We start from the raw sequence: 25050 nt of genomic DNA on the forward strand, positions 1-25050 counted from the left end.
GAAAGGCGGTAACTAATAGCACTGTTGGGAAACCAATGCATTATTTTACGTATCCCCAACTATAGGAATGAAAAAGAAAAACTAACAAGCAACTCCCATTTCTGCTTTCACATTTATATTCACACCTTTGGTGCCCTTAGGAAAACATGCTCTCAAGTTATGCAGGAATATAAACTTTGGTGTGCGAGTGAGACATGTCATCACTGTAGGTAGGTAAATAGTCCTACTTTCTCTCTTCTGTGTCCTGTATTAGATCCTATTTGTTTCCTTTCACATGAAATGTGATAAATCCCAGGCCCAATTCTGTAAACAACATTGTACTTACTTATCAGTGATTAACAATTATACCATGTATATTATGACATACATCATTTATTTAACCTAAGTAAAGAATGTGTACATATATAATGGCGTTGAGTTAACATGGAAATTTGGCATTGCCTGTAGAGGATTCGAATATTCTTGTAGGTCCTTAAAATGTTGTGCTTCTCAAATTCTAGCAAAGGCAGTTTAATCTTTGTAAATATGTAAGGTCAATTCTATTAGATTCTCAAAAAAAGGGGCAGTCACAGTTTGTGGGCAGCTCTGATGGCTTTTATTACGTGGGCTGAAGCACAAAAGTTCAGCTCTGTTGAGTACCACAGTAGAGTGCATTTTAGAGATCCAGTGCCCTCTAATTGCTTCAAAATGTCAGGTGCTCCAAGCAGGGGCAAAGAAGCACAGGCAGTGGAAAACTAATTGGCATTGGGACATAAAGCTTTTCTGGGTCACTGATTTACATTAGGCTGAGGTCAGTAGTGAACTCAGATTCATTCTCTTCAATGGCAAACTATTATATGGGAAATCAGGCCTGGACAGATTCCAATTGCTGCTGGCCGTTGTACCACAAACCCGTGTATGATGGTTAACTACATTGGTAGTAGCAACCATTCAACTTTTAGATATTTGACTTCAATATGAAAATATCACACTTTTGAAAATGAGTCCATGCTTCACAAAAGCCAAGAGAAGGCAAAACTGTGGCTATTTATAGCCTGCTGAGGATAGCATCGAAAATTTGGGAGACCCTAGGGAGAATGCAAGACTGTAAAACAGATTATTGTTTTGTGTATGTTAACGAAAAGATGGTAAGTGAGTTTGACAATGGAATCTAAAAGAACGCAAATTTATTACCTTTGTTTTCAAAGGTCATGCTCATGGTCAGCATAGGATTAGGCCTCATGCCTGTGCCCTCTGAAATACTTTTGGCTCCAGAAACATGGAGTAAATGTAGCAATTTTGATTATTAAAACTTCAAGATCTCATTTGCATAATACTTATGTCAGTTTTCCTAAGGAAACTTATGTGCATATCAGAGTATTACTTAAACCACTTCTTCTACATGCCAAAGTAGCTTAGTGTTATCTGTGTACTGGAGAATTTACAAACTACAGCAGTAAAACCTTAAGAGATACTTGGAAATATCCCCCCCCCCCTTTTTTTTTTTTTATTTCAGCTCCATATGTTTTAGCAGAAGGAATATAATCCCAAAGCATCCACTCTATATCTCTCGACACATCAATTCAATAATCTCACGTGTATCCTGCACTTTACTTTTTCTCTATATAACAAACAATATATTACTTCTACAACTATTTCAAATGATCTTACAAATAAAAACATATAAGGTAGAATAAGTTCTAAAGTCAAATTTCAAATTTTGTGGATGTCTTAAGAGAGGGAAAGATTAAGTCTGCTGGGAGATTACATAAAACTCAACAGTGTTGCATTTGAGCTGGCCTACGAGATGTTGGTAGAGATTTATACCAGCGACAGGATCAGGGAGGATATTTTCAGTTTAAGGAACAGTAGCACCATAATCAGTGATGATAGAATACAGTAAATATATTTAGGCAAATATAAAGTTTATTATTTGGAGTAAGGAGTTTATTAATAAGCTAATTAGGCATTGGCTACAGTAGCCTGGTGCCTTATTTTAGAACACCAAAAATGACTGCAAGAAAATTGAGTCAAGAATTCCTAGACAGTGGCAGTTAGCAATACGACTCCAAATCTGTGTTAATCAAAAGACATTTTTGGAGTAATCCCTGTTCCTCAGAGATTCTATAAAAATGAAAACTATTGGCTCAGGAATTATCTAGAACAGAGTGATCTCCAGGGATTAGAATGTAGGGACCCAAACTGCAGGAACAATAATTTCAGAAATGATCTGCTATTGTTCAAGATATCCCTGTTCAGAAAACATGAAACTCTGGCAATTTTTAATCTCTATTTTTGAGCTAAAATGTCAAAATGTAAGGGGGATATATCCAGTTAGTCTGTGTTATCACGCTATCTCATAAGTAAGAGGGAATGGGAACACTCTGTATAGTGGTGACTGTGGTAAAGGATTGCCATTATGATGAAATGAGTCGAGTCAAAAGCAATACATATGCAATACGTATGCAAACATAAGGTGAAGTTTAAATATTAAATATACATACTTTGTTTCTGTGCATATGTATATGTAGATGTATACAAATACTGTATCTATTTTTAAATGTTTTAATTATCAGCATTAAGTATGTGTGTATGTATATACACACAGATACACTTTCATATTATACATTTAAAATGCGTAATGCTATTCAATGCATAGAAAAATTTCTTGCATAGTAATAATGCATGTTTGCTACAGTAAAGTTTCCTTCAAAATAGCTCCATATGGTATATAACCTACTTTAATTTTCCTTAATCCAAAATTTCGGTCAGCAGGTAGCTTATATAGTCAAAAATACCAGACTTTCTGACCCTATGCTTAGTGCTTCCCATAGTATGTTGGTGCTACAGTTTTAAAGACCTTTGAGTGGGAGTAAATTTAAGTGTGCAAATGTAATCAGATTAAAAGGGAGAATGGGACATAATAAGCCTCCAAAAGCCAATAAATAATTTCTGTGACAAAAATTAGCAAAGCACCAAACTGTAGGTAAGTGTTAGGACTGTCTTTAAATTTTATAGCTAGAAGTTCACCAATAAGTAAAGCAATAAAACTGCATTTTTCTTGCAGTGTTTTTTGTTTGTTTTGTTTTGTTTTTGGTTAAACTCTTGCAGCCTTCCACTCCGCCTGTTCGTCTTACATAATATCACAATAGAGGTCAGTTTAGACTGTAAGGAATGATAGTCATTCTTTAGTCATGTGACAAACATTTATCAAGCACCTGTTTTGTGCCTTGTAGAAACAAATTTGGTAGACCAGGCCCTGGAAATGCAGAAAGGAAAATGGGAGTTTCTGCCTCCCAGAAGTAGTCTTGTGGGAGACAAGTAAATAGATGAGTGCCATTAGTAAAAATAAACTATGGAAACGTTTTTGTGCAAGGATCTGTACACTAAACAAATAAATAAAAACGAAGTGCCTTATTTTGCCTGAAACTTTTATCTGTTGAAACTGTGCAGATACAGGAGAGTTTCCAAAAACTGGATGGAAAAGGGAAACAGTACATTACATGGCTTCCCCTAGAAGCTGCTTTATGATTTAAATCTTTATGCAAAATTTGGCATCGGATGGATGTGAAATGTAATTACGTTGGCAGGTTAGATGGAAGTGTGGGAATAGGAAGAAACTAACATGCAAATAATTACATCTTGGTGTGTTCACAGAAGACTAAAATTCTGATTTCATATCGTCCCTGAAAATAAGCTAATCATTTCCAGAGAAACAAGGATACTGTTGAGAAATAGGACTTCCAGGCAGATTATTATACCACCTCCAAAGATAGAGCCTTGCAGTAGTCAGAAATCTGTTTGGTTTCGTGTCCGTCTCAAGTTTATCCTTATGGTGCAAGGGAAGCTGCGGCTGTTGACAGCACAGTGGGCTGTCTTTGCCTTGAGAGAAGCAACTCCACAGATGGGCTCGTTGCCAGCACCGCAAACCTGCTGACACCAGAAAGTCAGGGCAAATGAGGGATTGGTGTAGTGATTAACATGAAATCTTTGGGTCTGTTCAGATGTCCAAATGGTTGTTTTTCATTCTCCAAGCCATTCAGTTTACTTTTTTTTTTTTTTTTTTAATCTGTAATCTAGGTAGATAACAGATGGCAAGATTTCTTTGGTGTTGTATTAATTGGATTATCCACTGTGTCATTAGCTGTCAAATGCTGAACCTCCTTTTTAACTAGAAAGTGTTTTCATCAACAAAGCAATGAGGATATGAGCACCCGTTAGGTCTTGGGACATTTAAGCTTAGGTAAAGATACTAATACATGGAAAACAAATACATTTACAAAAACAATACATTTACAATACGAAAACAATACATTTACAAAACAATACTGCTTTTCCAAATTAGAAACAGTAAGATGACTGGCCATGGTACAGATTCTTGGGGTGTATTGGTGAGGCGTATCATCACCCAGGTTTTGTTTGTGTAAATCCCTACCACACCATCACCTCCCAGATATCATCTGGCCCATCTTGATAGCTTAGTCCCCACCTTATTCAGAATCCTTCTGTCTTTGGATCACTTTAATTGTCAAAATATCCTTCCATATTTTGCCTGCAATTGTCCTGTCTTGAACTCACCCTCCACAACACTACCCATTGTCTATTCGTTGTTCTGCCTCAGAATCTTCTAATACTCAAATTCAAATGTAACAAGTGTGAGAAATTAGCCTTCATCTGTCCAGGCTAAATAGGTGCTAATCCTTTTACTTCATTCTCATCGGTTGCTTTTTTTATTAATTATTTTCTCTTCCTCTTCTGTTACCATATTCTACCGTTTTTCTTTGACCCTCCTAAAATTTAGAATTATTTGAGCATCATTATAGCTAAGATATACTGAGATATTTGTCAGTAATACAGTAATAGTCTCACTATTTTTTGACACGACTAATTTTGAGACGTACATGAAGAAAAAACAAACAAAAAAAAACCTTGTGTAGTTACAATATCCTGTAAGTCAAAATCCTTTGCCACTCATTCTCACACGTAAGTATGAATTGTATTTTGTTGTTAGAAAGAAACCGAAATTTTAACACTCGTCTTTGTTTTCAAGTAAGCTTTTGTTATACCAGTATCCCCCTAAATGACATGTTGTTACCCTAGCACCTGGTATTTGTGAATGTGACCTTCTTTGAAATGAGATCTTAATGTAACTTAAGATGAGGTCATACTGGAGTAAGGTTGGCCCTTAATCCAATGACTCATGTTCTTATAAGACGAGAATCGGAGCTAAAGGTAAAATTCACATGGGTGAGAGTATATCTCCCTGCAGACACACAGGGAAGATGACCATGTGACAAGAAGAAGCAGAGATTGGAAGAATCACTAAGGCTTGTTGGCAACCACCAGAAGCTAGCGGATAGAGCATGACCTTCCCAACACCTTGAATTTGGATTTCTAGTTTTCAAAATGGTGAAAGAACTTATTTCTGTTGTTGTTAAGCCACCCAGTTTGCAGTACTTTGTTATGAAAGGACTAGGAAACTAATATAAGGAGATTAGAGGTTTAAAATAATTTAGAAAGTTCCCCTGAAGCTTTCATTAGTGCTATATGGAAGAAAGCTCAGAGCTCAGAGAAATGTGAGTTCAGATTGCAGTTGTTCCACTGGGAAGATGTGTACTTCTCAGCAAGTTATCAACCTTTCTAAATATCAGGGCTCAGGTCTGTGAGATGAAGATAATGGCCACTTAATTGCATTTTTGCGGTGCTGAACCGGAAGTGGTTAGGAGCACTCTACAGACAGGAGCCAGAGAAAAGACTTCTATAAAGTGCAGAAGCAAAGGAAGGAAATTATTTGACTGGCCACTGCTTAAAGCCTAGTAGGCTATTTTTGTGGTTGGCTGTTCTTAAGAGTTTTGGTTTTGTAACTTTGAGGCAATTAGATTTTGGTTTGCTTACCTAGGCCACTGTGGCATTAGAGCCACCTCAGTCAAATGGCCTTCTTGCTTAATTAATTTAAAAACAGTATTGGTCTCTCTTTACCAACTCCCTTAATAGATTAATCTGTTATGTTTTAATTTAAACAAGCCTATTTCTCAGAAAGCTGAATGTGAGAAGTCATATATTATTTTTATGACAGTTTCCAAATTGTTTTGAATTTTCTCTACCCAATAAATTTTGTTACCATTTTAAAAAAAAAAGTATTACTTGGGGTGCATGGATAGCTCAGTCAGGCGTCCGACGTCACTCAGGCCATGATCTCATAGGTTGGTGGGTTGAGCTCCACATTGGGCTCTGTGCCTGCTTAGGATTATTGCTCTCTCCCCTCTCTCTGCCCCTCCCCTGCTCACACTTTCTCTCCGTCTCAAAATAAATACATAAATAAATCTTTAAAAAAATGTAAATTGTATTCACTGCATATGATGAGGAGGAATTAAATGAGTTCTGTTATTGTTAGCAAATACTAGTGACAAAAACACACTTGAAATTTCTTGAAACCCCTGTGACTTCACAGGGTATGCTAATTCTTGACCGTGACAGCAATTTAAGGTTGTTCAGACTTAGATTCTCACAAATAATCACTGGTTAAATATATGTTTCTACATATATGGGAAAAAGAGGTACATGTACTATTGACATGTGATTTCTTTTATAAAGTTAGAAGTATACCTGAATATGAATATATTGAAATGCTATGTGGGCATTTGTCTATTGGAGAATTCATATTTAGAATTCAGAAAGGAGATTTTTGTCTCTCAAGTGCTTCATGTCCAATTTTGTGTGTTGAATTTTGAAGGTGATAATTACGCTTAAATTCCCCCTAACCTAGAATCAATGTAAAAATACAAGAAGGAAATAAAAATATCAGCTTTGTTATTGAGAATCCTGAACAGAAAAGATGGCTTTGATGTATAGCCATAGCCAGGCTCTCGTACGTTTCCTCTAATCCCTAATTTGCCCACCAATATGAATGATGCCCCTTCAGATAAACCTGTCTCCATTCCTTGAGGGAGAAGTGAAGTGAGAATAAGGAAGGTGGAAGTTCCTTACTATTTCACAAAGGGTAAAATGTATTTGTGGTGTAACGACTATCAAGGGCCACTTTTATAGGGTTATGGTATATTCACTTCCCCACATTGTATAAAAAGCTGTATATCTGGTTCCATAGGTATGAGACTGTACCTTAGGAAAGTGTAAGGGTCTGAGCTTTCCATCATGAAATCCCAAGACACAGTTTTCAGGAAGTGAGGTCGTCTCTTCCTGCCTTTCCACCCAACCCCCAATGTATGATTCTGAAAATTATTTCTGAGTGACCCAAAAAGTCTTAGCTTGACTCTCAGTTTTTGAATGGAAGACAGTTTTCTAGGATAATATTTGGTTCATTAGCTTACATGTCAGAGGAATATTTATCTAAGCCTTCCAGTGTTGATGTTCTTTGGGGATATTTGAATATCGCCCAAGTGAGAGCCAGAAATATGCCACAGACACTATAACATTGTGAATTCAGGAGCAGCTATGACCATGCTGCTCTTTGAAAGAACTATTTTGTAAAGTGTGTGGTGAGAGAAAAGGGAAAAACTAATTATCTAGGTATGTATAGATATGTGCAATTATAGTGTAGAATTCTTAACGTAGTCATGCATTATTCCACATCTACATTAATCTAATAAATTCACATGTGATCTGAGTCACAAAATAATCTCTTATATGTAGATGTGGATATTTATTGCTATTCCTTTTTTGGCATTTCTTTTAACTTGGTGATATCAGGCACATTAAAATATTACATAAGTTTTCTAGGCCTGAGTTTCACCATTTTTAAGGTGAGATTTAAAGGATGTTTAATTAATTGTGGGGATGGATTTTTGAGATCATTCTATGTAAATTGCAATGCAAAAAAAAAAAAAAAAGTGAGTTCAGCTTTTCTTCCAATACAGTATTAAATAAAATGAGGGGTGTCACTCCACCTTCTGACCTTCTCCGACGTGCAACATCTCATGATATTTAGATTTTCTACTGTGTCTTACTGGTGTGGCCCTTTTTCTACTAAAGTGTGAGGTTCTTAAAAGCATACTTTATTTATCTTTTATCTTTCATTGCAGGCTGCACATACATCTGGCACGTAGCTCTCTCATTACTCTCTGAGGGACAAATTAACTCATTCAACAGATAATTACTGAAGATACAGCATTACCATGGGGAGATATGTGCTAAAACAATGCTGAACAATGTACGAGTGCTGCCCGTTATTCCTGAACTGGGAATTTCAACTAAACAAAGATAAACTAATGGTAACATTAAAATACCTTTTAGCCTTCTAGAACGCATTCGCTGTTTCCTATAGAAATACAGAAATAATGGGGCGCCTGGGTGGCTCAGTCGGTTAAGCGTCGGACTTCGGCTCAGGTCATGATCTCACGGTTCGTGAGTTCAAGCCCCGCGTTGGGCTCTGTGCTGACAGCTCAGAGCCTGGAGCCTGCTTCAGATTCTGTGTCTCCCTCTGTCTCTGCCTTCCCCCCACTCACACTCTGTCTCTCACTCCTTCTAAAATAAATAAACATTAACAAAAATTAAAAAAAAAGAAATACAGAATAAGAATTATATGCTATTCTATCAGGAAAGTGAAGCTGACACAGGAGAAGAGCCTGGTCTGTGACACCCAACTGAGTGCTAATTTTAGCTCAGCCATATATCACTTGTTTGGCTTTAGCAACATATTTAAATGTGCGTTTTTGTTTGTTTTGTTTTGTTTTTGTTTTCTTTTGTTTTAGTTTTCCCAAAGTAATGAAGTTAATGTAGACTAGTAATGATCTGACATACTTCTCAGGTTATCTGTCTTGAATGTTAATTTGTTTGACTTTTTTCTTTAAGAAGTCCATGTGCTAAACTCGAGATACATTTTCAAACACATGCCCACTGTGATTTGGTGGAGGCCAGTCCCGGTTTGTCTATGTGCTATGTCTAATATTTAAGGAAGCTATTAACTTTTCTTTTTGGTGGGGTTGGGGTAATAATTCAAATTTTATCCTGATCAAGTTTGAGAGAACTGCCAGAAGAGGACTGGAGATATTTATTATTAAACACCCCAAAGACCAGCCTGTAAATTTAACAATAGTACAAAGCAGAAGTGAGGCCTCTCCTTTCTAAGACTTTCCTACTGAGTTCTGACTAATAATAAAGACTTTGAAATTATGTTTCATACAGAGTGGCATCAATATGAGAGCAATCATGCTGAGTTTTAGAAGGTTATGATGTGGGTATTAATCTGAACCATTTAACTTCTTTTTTTTTTTAATTTTTTTAATGTTTATATATTTATTTTGAGAGAGAGAGTGGAAGTGTGTGTGTGCACAAGTGGGGGAGGGGCAGAGGGGAGAGAGAATCCCAAGCATGCTCTGTACCATCAGCACATAGCCCGATGTGGGGCTCAAGCTCCCAAACTGCGAAATCATGACCTGAGCCAAGATCAAGAGTCGGATGCCTAATCAACTGAGCCACCCACGTGCCCCTATAGTAAAGAAACTTCTTTCTCTGAGCAAATACCATCCCTAATTTAGTTCAAGAGATCAAATAAAACAAACAATCATAATTATTTCTGAAAACACTGACTTTGTTAGACCAAACACTTGAGGATTTATTTTTTGGGGTATTGTAATGCCTTGAATCTGAGCTCTTAAAACTTAAAAACAAAAACAAAAACAAAATTTTAAAGTTTCACCTTAAAAAACCTTGTCAATGAATTTCTATAAAGCAATGAAGATGGTATCCTGATACCCTCTCTCCTTATGTTCTGAAATATCTTTTAAGAAGTAGAGTATGTGGGGTGCCTGGGTGGCTCCATCGGTTAAGTGTCTGACTTTAGCTCGGGTCATGATCTCGCGGTTCATGAGTTCAAGCCCCATGTCGGGCTCTGTGCTGACAGCTCAGAGCCTGGAGCCTGAAGCCTGCTTCGGATTCTGTGTCTCCCCCTCTCTCTGCCCCTCTCTTTCCCATGTTCTGTCTCTCTCTGTCTCTCAAAAATAAATAAATTAAAAAAAAATTAGAATTAGAGTAGAGATTTGCTTGAAAAAAAAGAATTAGTGTAGAGATTTGCTAATGTTGAACCACACTTGCAACCCAGGAATAAATCCCATTTGATCATGGTGTATGATCCTTTTAATGTACTGTTGGATTCAATTTGCTAGTATTTTGTTGAGAATTTTTGCATCCATCCTCCTCAGATGTTGGCCTTCAGTTCTTGTTTTAGTGGAATCTTTGTTTTTGGCATCAGGGTAATGCTGACCTCATAGAATGAGTTTGGAAGTTTTCCTTCCAGTTCTGTTTTTTGGAATAGTTTGAGAAGATTAGGTATTAACTTATATTCTTATATTCTTTAAATATTTGGTATAATTCCCCTGTCGAAGACATCTTCAGGAGATTTTTGATTACTAGTTCAATTACTTTGTTGGTTATCAGTATAACCAAGTTTTCTTGGTTTTCTATTTTGCAGGGATGGATTAAGTGGGTGAAATTAATATTACACTGTAAGTTAACTAACTGGAATTTAAATAAAAACTTGAAAAAAAAGAGTTAGAGTATAGAGTAGATATAATTATTCTATTAGAGGGATATTAGTTTTCTCAGAGTTGTAGTGAACAACTTGGTTTTCAAGTTTTCTATTTCTTCCTGTTTCAGTCTGGGTAGTTCATGTGCTTCTAGGAATTTATCATTTCAAATGATATATATTATAAAGAGTTAGTATTCAAATATGTAAAGAACTTATAAACCTCAACCCCAAAAACCAAATAACCAGTTAAAAAAGGGGCAGAAGACACGAATAGACATTTTTCCAAAGAAGACATATAGGTGACTGACACATGAAAAGATGCTCAACATCACTCATGATCAGAGAAATACAAATGAAAACTACAATGAGATACCATGCCTGTCAGAATGGCTAAAATTAATGACACAGGAAACAACAGGTATTGGCAAGAATTCAGAGAAAGGGGAACCCTCTTACACTGTTGGTGGGCGTGCAGACTGGTGCAACTGGAAAACAGTATGGAGGTTTCTCAAAAAATTAAAAATATAACTACGCTACAATCCAGCAATGGCACTATTAGCTAGGTATTTGCCCAAAGGATACAAAAATACTGATTTGAAGGGATACATGCATATTTATAGCGGCATTGTTAATAATAGCCAAATTATGAAAAGAGACCAAGTGTCTATAGACTGATGAATGGATAAAGAAGTTGTGGTGTGTACATATATACATCTATATATATATATATATATATATATATATATATATATATATAGATGTATATATATATATATATATATATATATATGCAATGGATATATATAGATAATGGATATATATAGATAATGCATTATAATATATATATAATGGATATATATATAAAAGAATGAAATATGACCATTTGCAATGACGTGGATGGAGCTAGAGAGTATTATGATAAACAAATTAAGTCAGAGAAAGGTAAATACTGCATGATTTCATTCATATGTGGGGTTTAAGAAACAAAACAGATGAACATATGGGGAAGGGGGGGGGCAAACCAGAAAACAGACTCTAAACTGTAGAGAACAAACTGAGGGTTGCTGGAAGAGAGGTGGTTGGGGGGATGGATTAAGTGGGTGAAATTAATATTACACTGTTAACTAACTGGAATTTAAATAAAAACTTGAAAAAAAGGATTAGAGTATAGAGTAGATATAATTATTCTATTGAAGGGATATTAGTTTTCTCAGAGTTGTAATGAACATATATTTGTCTAATTTGGGGGGATATATCTATATACTCATCTATCAATTTATATCTATCATCTCTGTTTTAATTTCTCGAGTCATCAACTTGCTAGGGTACAAAATAGCAAATCAAAGGATTGACGGCCCCTATCCCCTCAACACCCACTTGCTGAGTTCACAGTATTAATTGACAATTTAGAATGATGAGAATACATTTCCACAGTATGAAAATAGAATATCATCAGACTCTATACAATTATATGATGTATGAAGTGTTTTTTAATAAAATTCAAAATTTCTGTAATGCTTAAAGAGTTTAGCAAACTATTTTGGGTTGACTTTATCATTCTCCTGGTAAAATCAAAATGCAATAAAGGAACAAAATATCATTGCATTAACTAAAATTTGTGAATACTTTCAAAGAGACACAAGAAGAATGAGAAGACTAAGATTTTTATGAATTATGGCACAAATGGATTTTCTAAGGAGCAGTTACAGGAGTTGGGATTGTATAGTTAACCAGGGAAAAAGTACCTGAAGTGAGAAGTCTCAGTAAATATACCTGCAGACACATACAAAATGCCCACCATTTTGGGATCCTTAGAATGGCAATTAGGGAGCACATTTTAGGCAGCACTGGGAAACAAAAGCCATCAGGTTGTTTTGTTTTTTTTTCATTGACGAAAGCCCATATTTTACTAAGATTTTCTTAGTTTTTCCCTAAAGTCCTTTTCCTGTTCCAAGAGAGATGATACATATATATTTTTTTTAATTTGTTCATGACCTGTTTTTTTTTTTCAAACTGAAATATAATTAACACACAATGTTATACCAGTTTCAAGTGTAGGATGTATTGATTCAACAATTCTATGCATTACTCAGTGTAGTCACCCTCTGTCACCAGTCACCATACAATATTACTACAATATTATTGACTGTATTTCCTATGTGGTACTTTTCATCTCTGTGACTTATTTATTTCATAACTGGAAGTTTATACCTCTTAAAGATTAATTTTTTTTAATTATTTTTGAGAATGAGAGAGAAAGCACAAGTGGCGTGGGGGCAGAGAGAGAGGGAGACACAGAATCTGAAGCAGGCGCCAGGCTCTCAGCTGTCAGCACAGAGCTTGACACAGGGCTTGAATCCACAAACTGCAAGATCATGACCTGAGCCAAAGTCAGATCCGATGCTTAAAGTCAGTTGATTAACCAACTGAGCCACCCAGGTGCCTGTGGAAGTCTGTACCTCTTAATTCTCTATTTCACCCATCCCTCTTAACCACTGTCCCTCTGCCCAACCACCAGTTTGTTCTCTGTATTTAAAAGTCTGCTTTTTAGTTTGTTTCTTTGTTCAATTTTTTGGATTCCACATATAAGGGAAATCATATGGTATTTGTCTTTCTCTACAAGAGAAAGGCCTATCCATGTCATTGTAAGTGATAAGATCTCAAAAGCCGGGATTTCTAAAGATGAAAAGGGAATATTTTTATGTGTTGTTTACAAAGACTTTGATTGGTGTTGGTGTCAGAAAGAAAACTAGTCTTGGCTAAACAGGATTTGTTGCTAAGGCTGTCACTAATCAAGTCTATTACCATACCAAGTTGCAGGGGTTTGGGCAGAGTCCTTGGAATATTTGTGGTTTGGCCCAGTTCAAAATTTCATGGTCCCTCCCATGAGGACTTGAATAAGACCCACCTCCTTAATGGCCTTCCAGCTCCATTTTCTTTTTCTTTTTTTTAATGTTTGTTTATTTTAGAGTGCAAGAAAGTGAGGGGCAAAGAGAAAGAGGGTACAGAAGATCCGAAGTGGGCTCTGTGCTGACAACAGCAAGCTAGGTGAGGGGCTTGAAGTCACAAACTATGAGATATGAACTCCTGAGCTGAAGTCCTACACTCAACCTACTGAGCTATCCAGGTGCCCCCCCTCCAGCTCCATTTTCAAACCTCTTAACATAAATGACTCCATTTTATTATACTTTTCACAACACACACGCACAATTTGTTTTTATTTTTCTGTACACTTTTGTAAAACAACACGTTATAATGATTCAAACTAATTAAAAACTATAGACTTAATCCAAAGAAGCTTTCAGTAAGATACAGTTGTCCTATAAATAATTAGGTATGGAATAGCAATTTGTTTTGGAAAGTGATAAAACATTTTTGGAGTCATGCTTTTCCAATATATGTACACGAGTCCTCTGACCAAACGCTTTAAGATATTTTGTGGTGTTTGCTGCTGTAGTAAGTCTTCCATAAGTGATGGAAGAGATTATTTAAAAATACAAGATACTGAGGGATGCCTGGGTGGCTCAGTCCATTGAGCGTCTGACTTTAGCTCAGGTCATGATCTCACAGTCTGTGAGTTCAAGCCCCGCGTCAGGCTCTGTGCTGACAGCTCAGAGCCTGGAGCCTGCTTTGGATTCTGTGTCTCTCTCTCTCTCTTCCCCTCCCGCAATCATGCTCTGCCTCTCTGTGTGTCAAAAATAAATAAAACATTAAAAAAATTTAAATTAAAAATACAAGATACTGTGTGCACCTTAGTGGCTCAGTAGATTAAGCATCTGACTTTGGCTCAGGTCATGATGTCATGGTTTGTGAGCTCTAGTCACTTTGGGTGACTTTGAGTCCCACTCTGGGCTCCACACTCTCCCTCTCTCTCTGCACTTCATGAATTCCCTCTCTCTGCCCCTTGTTCACTCATGCTCTCTCTCTCTCTCTCTCTCTCTCTCTCTCAAAAATTAATTAATTAATTAATTAATTAATTACAAAAATAAAAATACAAGATAGAGATGACTTATGGAATGATAGTCCGAGGAACCCTACAAATCCACTCCCCAGTGAAGCAACCATAACTGGTGAAAATGATGAATTATTTTTGTAGATTTCTAGAACTTGTTATAAGAGCATAGATAAAATAACCATTTTTTTAAATTTAATGTTTATTTTTGACAGAGAGAGAGAGAGAGAGAGAGAGAGACAGAGACAGAGCATGATTTGGGGAGGGGCAGAGAGTGAGGGAGACATAAAACCTGAAACGGGCTTCAGGCTCCGAGCTGTCAGCACAGAGCCCGGCACGGGGCTTAGACTCACGGACTGCGAGATCATGACCTGAGCTGAAGTCGGATGCTTAAACAACTGAGCCACCCAGGTGCCCCAGTAAAGAATCATTTATTGAGGTATACCTACTCAATCTCACTGAGAACATTGAGAGTTGGGCATTTGGGCCACAATCTCTGAGCTCAGTGTGATGGAAGTGCTACTTGGGGTGGGTGCAGACTAGAACACGGATCTCCTCGCCCACCCACATACTCTGAGGGGGCAGGGTGCAGGCTCCACATTGCAGCAGAATCTCTAACCCAGGCAACAGCATAGGAGAATTCCAGGACTCTTGTCCTCCACCAGACCCAACTCATAGGGTGAAGATTTACCCTAGATGTGGCAGGCTTGGATGACTGGGCCATCAGTCATCCTTGTCCTACCCACTAGTAGGGTTGAAGTTCCAAGATAAGAAGTAAGCTGAAAAAAAAAAAAAAAAAAAAAGGTTACTGCCCCAGCTCAGTGCCTGCTTGGGAAGAGGGTATCACCCTGAGAAGTGCGTCCCAAATTCTAGCTGTGTAGCAGTGGCACAGAGTATTTGCCAAATTTGCAGGCCATAAAAAACAGTGAACTGCTTTTATTTTGAACACTGTTGGGGGGAAGTTCAAGAATGCTCTGGGAAACAATTTAGATTATGGCATTTAAGAGGAAGATGGGGGCCTTTGAGAGCAAAAAGCTAAGCTTCTAAACCAGCTAGAAATTTACCACAAAATCCTGGAAAGAGCAAGCTAAAAAGATCCCTCCCAAGGTCACCACAAAACTCAAAAACTGGCATCAAAAGATTACCCCTCCAACGGGGTCTAAATTTAACTGGATAAAACCGTTTATGCCCCAAGGAAGAATGAAAAACAGTAGAGCGATCAGTTGGCAACTAGCCAAAGCTAACAACTGGGTCTAACAACTGAGGCAGACAGTTTAACCAAGAGATTAATAAAAGAAGACAGTGTAAGAGACACTCATGTTCCCAATTTTACAGGAAAGGAAATAGAGGCTCAAAAGAGACTAATAAACATTTATCCCAATTTACCCAGTAAGTGGAAGTAATAAGATGCTGGCACCTTTCCATTCGTTTTTCTATTCTAAAATTTATAGTTCTCTCATCCGGTCTCTGACTTGTTAATGAGCCTTTTACCTTCCAGGTGGCTGTAACTGAGGGCAAGCCTTCAGCAACATAATTGTCTATAATTGATCAAAAGTCTAAGATCTTACAGGGTCATTTGTTTCTTAACTTATACAGCATAGTAAGTCTTGGTATATAGGCTGGCAGAGTACAGATTTTTAAATTTTTTTAATGTTTACTTTTGAAGGAGAGAGAAACAGAGCATGAGTGGGGGAAGAGCAGAGAGAGAAAGGGAGACACAGAATCTGAAGCACGCTCCAGGCTCTGAGCTGTCAGAACAGAGCTGTATGTGGGGCTCAAACTCACAAACTGTGAGATAATGACCCAAGCCAAAGTCAGATGCTCAACCAACTGAGCCACCCAGGCACCCCGTGAAGTACAAATTTTTGAAAGCTATCAAGATAATACTCTTTTTTTTTTTTTTAAATGTATCATTTCTCCTGTGGCTTCATGTAAGTATCATGCTTTTCCTTGATGGATTCTGTTTCTGCTGAGTGGTGTTTTGATCTCCTGGATATTGATCCTCTTGGGATACTAAAACGAATGTGTAGCTATTAAAACTCAAAATCTGATGCTTGAACAGGTATTATATAATTATATAATTGTAAAAGTATTGGCAAATACACAATAACTAGTAATGTCTTAATTAACTGGAAAGGATAAATTGTGGTAGAAATTTAGAGATGGTTTTGGATACTTGCTCTGTACAAGTCTGTGTGGGGCATGGTTTTAAGAAGTAGGAATATTTACCCGATGTCCTTTGTGATTCCATATATCTAACCAGCCTTATAAACATACTTTGAGTCCTACATTCTTCACTTGCCTTTTATATCATACAGAAGACTGATGTGTTCCCTGCTCTGAGGTATTCTTTACTAAATTCTGTTTCTGGCCTAGGCAACAACTGAAAATAAAGAAAACACTAAAAATTATGCCAGAGAGAAAATAAAAGACCATGATATTTTGTAGGCCTGAGCTTACCTTTTTAGAAGCTTCAGGAATCCACGTGATTGATTTGTAGAAGATGTAATTTATGAGATTTGGAGTCAAGTACAACTTGAATTTCACCTTCATCTCAAGCCGGCTATAGATACTTGGGTAATTTACTTAACCTTTATTAGCTGCCTTTGAAAAATGTAAATAATGACATTTTCCTCTCACTAATATGGTGAGTTTTAAATAAAATAATCTATTTGGTGCCTAGCAGAAATCTTAAAATCTAATTGGTGTTGTATCTATTCTGGTTTCCTTGTCTTTCCACACCCTTGTCATCCTTGATTAGAGTTCTATTTTGTGGACGCATCGATTCATTCCTAAAATTGAGCTCTAATAAAATGACATTTGCCCTTTTCATGGAACACTGTTGCTGCTCAGAGCAATTTTCCTCCTTGGATTCTTTAATTATAAAGCCAGATTCCTGCCTCCTGTGTGTCACAGTAACTATACCATGACTTCAGTGAAGATTCATCAGTCCCTTAATTATCTTCACTGATATAGTCAGGGCCTTGGGAGTAGATTGTGTCTTTTAGAGAGACCACTAGTTCAGTCATACATGGTAAGTCACATTCTCTTTGAATGACCTCTTTAGATGTAAGTGGAAATATGTAACAAATATATTGTATAACAAAAATGCTTGTAAGGTCATGTATTAACTGGTATGAATACCCACAAATCTCCCATTTAATTAGAGTGGTCACTATGTGGTGAGTCAGAATTCACTTTCATACTTCACAGAAATTTGAATTAAAAAAAAAAACGCAACTCATAAAAACCAAAAACCCAAACACTTAATTCAGTGTAATAAAACTGTTATCTTTAAAATTTAGTTGCCAGGGGCACCTGGGCAGCTCAGTCAGTTGTGTCTGACTTCAACTCAGGTCATGATCTCTTGATTTCTGAGTTCTGAGCCCCACATGGGGCTCTTTGCTCTCAGCACAAAGCCAGCTTCTGATCCTCTATCTCCCTCTCCCTGCCCCTCTTCCACTTGCACGTGTGTGCCCGCACTCTTCTCTCTCTCTAAAATAAATACATATTTTAAAAAATAAACAAAATCCAGTTGCCCAATATCAGAGGTCTCTCTCTCTCTCTTTCTCTCTCTTTAATCTGATAAATTGAATTTAGATTTATAAGGCACACCATTCCACTTTTTAAATATTTAATTTCGTTTTCCATTAAAAAAGTGAATCTGTATATTTTTTCTCATACGAAGACGATGTCAGATACCATGGTGAGCAAAATGCTGGATAAGGAGACAAGAGAGCCAGACTTTCAAGTCTTATCCTTGACACTATTGAGATATGTGATCCTAAAGTTAGTGGCAAGGATGGGATGAGATATATATATTCCCATCCTTGGCCTATTTTTCTGTGTGTAAAATGTTGCTATTAGCTGCTGGAACAATTTGTAAAATTATCCTGAGACTCAAATAAATAAATGATGTTCCTGTATATTAGAAAGAAACATTGAATTACAAATTCCTGGCTTAATGTCAGTTATGACTCTTAATTGGTTGAATACACTTAGAAAATTACTATTCTGAGACTCATTTGTCTTCCACAAAAAGAGAGATTGAACTAAATCTCTAAGAATTGCTCTGGTTCTGGGGCACCTGGGTGGCTCAATCTGTTAGGCGAACCACTCTTGATTTTGGCTCAGGTCATGAACACATGGTTTGTGGGATTGAGCCCCACATTGGGCTCTGTGCTGATGGTGCTGGGCCTGCTTGGGATTCTCTCTCTCCCTCTCTCTCTGCCCCTCCCACATGCTCTCTCTTTCTCAAAATAAATAAATGTTTAAAAAAAAGTTGCTGTGGTTCTGACTCTTGTATAATGTAACAATAGGTATAAAATTAACATAAATATATAATCAATATGCTATATATATATGTATACACACACAAAATACACATACATACAGACTTAAATATACATACTTAAGTAGAATACATAAAATTTTACTTAACCCCCCCTTTTTTTTGAGAGTGTGAGAAGAGGAAAGGGGCAGAGGGAGAGAGAATCTTAAGCAGGCTCCATGCTCAGTGTGGAGCCCCATGCGGAGCTCTGTTCCATGACCCTGGGATCATAAGCTGAGCCAAAATCAAGATTTGGATGCTCTACCCACTGAGCCAAGCAGATGCCCCCAAATTTTACTTAAATGTTTTAATTTTTGTTTAATTATGAGAGATGTACTTTGAATTTACTTAAATGTTTTAATTTTTGTTTAATTATGAGAGATGTTCTTTGAATTTAGTTATGAGAGATGTACTTTTAAATTCTGGTAAAGTATATATTTATTGTGAAGAGGATGAATTTATATTGCCCTATACTTCAGTAATATCTAGATTAAAACCAGCATGTGAAATAAGGCCTAAGTTTAAATACAGTCTCAGCTATTTGTTATTTATGTAAAACATGGCAAGTTAATTAAGCTCCTTTAAGGTTGTTTTCTCCTGTGAGCCAATACAAATACTTCAGTTGTTGGGGGGTGGGGGGGGGGGAGTCTGTGGAACCACACATGTGACAACTTTCTGCAGTATTTGATTTCCTAACACAGTTGTGTCTGGTTGACATGAATGGATGTCCCAGAACTCACAGTGCCTACATCTCTCCCCCTCCATGGTGCACTGCCCATTCCTCTAAGGAGGTCCATAGAGAGATGGACCACAGAGCACCAGTTCAAGCCATTTCTTACAGAAACAGAGAATGGGATGAGCCAGAGTAAATACAACTGGTCTCCTGGGGATTAGCTACAGGGCGGTAAGCACTGTTTCCAAATGAAGAGGACTGTGAAGGCTGGAAACAGGAATCAAAGACAAAAGGATTCAAAGACATGGATCATGAAAATATGCAGGACTTGGGAGCAAGTATAAAAGCAAAACATAAAAGTGAAGACAAGTTACCCCATCAAACCACAATACAGGCAGCTTTGATTATCACCCGAAAGCGATAGTATTGTTTTAGAACCCCAGTGAAATCTGTTCTCATAAATCTGACAGGTAATCTGTATTGTAGCACTTTAACAATTACTTTCTAGAAACCCTAATGAGAAGAAGTCTTAAGAGTATGCATTCAGGGAATTGGGATTGTGAGGAGAACTCAGATCACATGGAGTGGTAGCCATTTTATTTTCTGCACTCAGGGCTGAGTTTTGTGTTATGGTCAGCTCTGGTGAGTATCGGGTGTATGTTAAGAGAAGTCTTATCACCTTCCTATGAAGACAGTATCTACAGAGTTCTCTGTGTACTGCCTTAAAGACAGATCAAACCCCTGAGATCTTTCTAGATGCTGCAACTGTCTTCATGTATCCAGCCTAGCATCTTTGTATTCTTTTTTTTTTTTTTTTTTTTTTTTAATGTTTATTTATTTTTGAGACAGAGAGAGACAGAGCATGAATGGGGGAGGGGCAGAGAGTGAGGGAGACACAGGATCAGAAGCAGGCTCCGGGCTCTGAACCATCAGCCCAGAGCCCGACACATCGTGACCTGAGCTGAAGTCGGATGCTCAACCGACTGAGCCACCCAGGCGTAGCATCTTTGTATTCTTAAGAGGGATATGCTGTCTTTCTTAGAGAACTCAGCTCGGCCAACATGAGTGATGGGGCTTTAAACTGGGTAGAGGCCAATGGTCTGTGCAAAATCCTCTCTCTGTAGCACTGTCATCTGTTACTAGGAAGCTGACACATGGGGAATTCAGGTTGAGCCATTATAAGACAGCAGAGTGTGACTGGGGCTGATTGAATGTTGTGTCTCTTCACAATGTGACATATTGCCCAAAGACGTATTGATTAGCTTCTGGTGTTTGGAGAGCTCAAACTCCATTTTTAGCCCTGGTCTGTTGCTCTAAGGCCAGTGAGAGGCCATCAAGAATTTGCTGTACCAGGAGCAACTAAGGGGGTTTAACAGTCCATTTCCAGGAACTTTAGGACATCTTAGAAGGCTGACTCTATGGCTTTCTGGTAAAGATTGGGAACTTTGATAAATAGAGCTGGAATAAATTATAACACTGGGAAACTTATCTAATGGAATATAGACCAGACAAAAGCATATAAGGAATTGTGGGCTGTGGAAAGAGTCCATATGATGTAGGCACATACTCATTTCTACTTAAAAAAATAATGTATCTTGGGGGCGCCTGGGTGGCTCAGTCAAGTGTCCAACTCTTAATTTTGGCTCAGACTATGATCTCATGAGTTAAAGACAGGGATCCTCTGTGTTCCTCTCTCTCTCTGCCCCTTCCCTGCTCATGGACTCTCTCTCCCTCAAAAATAAATAAACAGGGGCGCCTGGGTGGCTCGGTCGGTTAAGTGTCTGACTTCGGCTCAGGTCATGATCTCACTGTCTGTGAGTTCGAGCCCCGCGTCGGGCTCTGTGCTGACAGCTCAGAGCCTGGAGCCTGTTTCGGATTCTCTGTCTCCCTCTCTCTCTGCCCCTCCCCTGTTCACGCGCTGTCTCTCTCTGTCTCAAAAATAAATAAATGTTAAAAAAAAAATTTAAAAAAAAATAAATAAATAAATAAATAAATAAATAAACATTTTTTAAAAGCTTGTTGGAGATAAGACCTTCTCTGCGGTACAGTATGCCACTTCCATTAAAAATTCCATAGCTGTTTACTATGCAAAGAGGTCAGCCCATTTATAGAGCAGTTGTCATGGGCAAGTAAGTATGTTAGTTCATGGGGGTATGATGATATTAAGAAGAACAGTGCCTATTTAAAGAGTGCCTATTACTGCATCGTCTTATTTGATCCTCATGCAAACAGTGAGGTAGGCATATTTATATCCCTATTTTACATATAAAAATTATAAGAACCTTACTCAAAATCACACAGCTCATAAATGATAGGGCCTGGGCTTGGAATCAATTCTGTCTGAGTCCAAAGTTATTATTATTTTTTTAATCAAATGATATACTCCCACTGAATGAAGAAAACATATTCCTTGAGTTCAAAGACTCACTGTAGAGGGAGACATATAAATAAATCGCTTTCCTGTTTAATCTTCTCACTGACTTCAAGTGCTCATAAGAGAAGTGCCAAAGTCCCTACCTTGACCTCTAAGTTCCTTCCTGATCTGGTCACTAACTCCTTCTGGACCCTTAGCCCATCAGTGGTCACCTCTTCTGCACTCACTCAGATCCCAGCCATACTGAAATTTCTCAGTCTCTGCAACATACCCCCACCCCCAGTCTAGCCCTTATTGTTTAGCTATTATTTGACCTGGGGATCTCAATTTAAGTATAATTTCCTGGAGAAGCCTTTCCAAAGGCACAAATTTAAATTAATTCATACTTTTGTATTCTCTCATTTCACTCTGTACTTCATCTTATGGCCACAATTTGTAATTACATGTTTATTGTGATTATTTATTACCTGCTCCCCCCACCCCCGTAGCCTTAAAATCCCATGGGGAAGGATTATGTATATTTAGTGTATAAGTATCTTATAAAAATATCCCATATTAATGAGTGTGTTACCAGGTAAGTGATTTTTTATCTCTTATATTTAAGAATGTCAACTTTAGGGGCACCTGGGTGGCTCAGTTGATTAAGTGTCCAATTCTTGGTTTTGGCTCAAGTCATGATCTCATGGTTTTGTGAGTTCAAGCCCTGCATTGGGCTCTGTGCTGGCAGCACAGCGCCTGCTTAGGATTTTCTGTTTCCTTTTCTAACCCTCCCCCACTCGTGATATCTCTGTTTCTCTCAAAATAAATAGATAAAAATAATTAAAAATTAAAAACAATTTTGTCAACTTTAAGAAACAACATGTTTGATGATAGGTTAAAATAAAGTGAAATTTCAAATATCCTTTATACCTGGTCATGCTTTGCTTTATATGAAGAAACTGTGATAAGGTAACAGTGAGAGTAAGTAAATATTTGTTGAATGAGTGAAAATAAGTTAATGAATCTATCTAGGCATCCTTAGCCTACATGGAAGCATTTGTTTATAGTGTCTTAAAAGTATTTTCAAGGACATACATTCCCACAGAATTCAACAATTCTAATTATGTTCTAGGAGCTGGTTCCACTCAGGAACTAAACTTCTATATTCAGGGCTTTCATGAATTTTAGAGTAGCCGAGAAACAGCACAATAGAAAAAGTAACTTTTGATAATATTATTGAGTTTTAGGATTCATGTATTTTTCCCCCTAATATGGATGGATACATTGAGGTTATACCTATGTAACGATATATGTATGGCTATAAGAATTAATTTGTCTTATATTTGTCTTTTGTCTTATATTTCTAAATCTTGTGAAATTAAAACATTTGCATCCTTCATCCAAAAATTTTCAACCGTTACTGTGTGCCAAGGTTGTGTTAGGAAGTGGGAATATGATACCAGTGTTCACCCTTAAGGAACTCAAAGTTTAAGGGAGGAAAAAAATTATAAAAATTATAATCTCTAAGTGCCATATAAAAATTAACACTTTTAGTCATCACAAGTATCCCAGATGGAGCTGCCACATTCATCTTCATGTTCCAAATAAGAGAATGAATGCACAGAGACCCAAGTGTTCCTTATATGTTCTGGCTGTCATAGGAGGATGACATATCTAGGAAATAGCAAACATTTCAGGTGGTTAGAATATTAAGATAATCATAGGAGATAATGAATATAAAAATAGTCAGACCATGTATATAGTGCCAAGAAGTTTGGACTTCCCAAAATAGGTAATTGATGACTCATTAAGGAGCATGTTAAGATTTGTGTGTTTTCAGAAAATGATGTACTGTGAAATGTGAGCAAGAGAGGCTGTAAGAGAAAATTATGAAATTCTCACTGAAGAAGGATGAAAGTTGAAACGGAATAGTTTTATGGATAGGAGAAATGAATTCAAACCAATTTAGCATAGAATTGACAGGGGTGATCATTTGGATGGCAAGGGGTTAGAAGAAAAAGAGAGAAATTAATGTTGATTACCGTTACACACGTGGACAAATTGGTGGAGGGATGTGGTTTTTGTCAGAGATAAATACAGCAGAACAAATTTGATGGAAGTTACCTTAGTTTTGAATTGTATTTAAAATATCTGTGGAGTAGGAAAAAATAAATTTGTAGAGCTATCTAAATCTTCCTTTATTTAAAAAAATGAAATCATTATGACTTGACAAATCTGTACTCTTTATAAGTAAGGGATTATTTTGCCATGATGTATTTTCAGTAAATGTGATCTACTTTTAGTCTGTATTGTAATCACATCTACATCAAAGATCATCTCGTGCTACTAGTGTGTTCCTTCCAAAATATAGTTTGCTTTAGATCTCAACTTTGCTCACCACTGCTGCAGTGTTGTGAATGATACTAGCTTCATTCTCCTTTCAAAGGGGATTGATGGGTGAGCAATATCTCTATAAATAGGTAAAGATTTGATTCCTATCTATTCTTCTGGATAGAAACATTCCAATTGGTTAAGAATATCCTTCATCACTGAATCCATTTTTCTTTGCATAATTAATTATATTTAATTTCTTCTGTACAGATTATTCACATTTCATGGTATATTCTGTTAAGTGTAGAAAACCTGTACATTGGGCTTATTTCTTTAATTTTCTTCAGTGAGGTGTACCTGTCCCTTCCTCCAGTAGAAATCTACCCACTTCTTAAATTCTTTAACTTGATCTTTGCTTCCTATTAAGTTAGGGAAAACTAGTGATCCTAATATTTGTTAAACATGGCGCTTAACAAATAAGCTTATTTGAAGCATCTCTTTTGAAGAATTCACAGGAGGAAGTGTTAATGCCATTTCTACTCTAGAACCACATAGTGAATATTAACAGAAGAGATCTTCAGCGACCATCTCTTGCTCTCCAGGGGCCTACCTTGGAGACCTGTCTCTCTTAACGTTGTAACAGCTACTTGGATAGCAATTCTATTTGCATTCTCAATAGTGTTTCCCTGACCTTTGAATTCAAGAACAAATGGCATCGCAGATACACCTATTGGTAAAGGGGCAACTTCAGTGCGACGTAGAAGTGATGTTTTCAGATTTGGCCAGGAAAGGATATTAAAATACGCACATCTACACACTCCCCTTGTTCTTTCTCCCTCTCTTTTTCTAATCTATTACAAGCTGCTAAAAGGGTAATTTTAAAACCATAAAAGCAAATTAGAAAAAAAATGACCATGACGGAATAAAAGAATTAATATATATATAGTTA

At 37.1% G+C, this 25050-nt stretch overlaps 1 protein-coding gene and 1 long non-coding RNA gene across 4 annotated transcripts in view; both read left to right on the top strand.

Annotated features, from left to right (window-relative positions):
* LUZP2 (leucine zipper protein 2) overlaps positions 1-25050 on the top strand; it is a 490860-nt gene that overhangs the window by 93405 nt on the left and 372405 nt on the right. The gene's annotated exons all lie outside the window — the stretch shown is intronic.
* LOC122200565 overlaps positions 1-25050 on the top strand; it is a 52434-nt gene that overhangs the window by 16001 nt on the left and 11383 nt on the right. The window contains exons 3-4 of the long non-coding RNA XR_006193857.1: positions 141-213; positions 8019-8207. This is a non-coding gene — a long non-coding RNA (uncharacterized LOC122200565). The remainder of the gene's footprint in view (positions 1-140; positions 214-8018; positions 8208-25050) is intronic.

The sequence above is a fragment of the Panthera leo genome, chromosome D1 (genome assembly GCF_018350215.1).
Source record: "Panthera leo isolate Ple1 chromosome D1, P.leo_Ple1_pat1.1, whole genome shotgun sequence".
Taxonomy (NCBI): Eukaryota; Metazoa; Chordata; class Mammalia; order Carnivora; family Felidae; genus Panthera; species Panthera leo.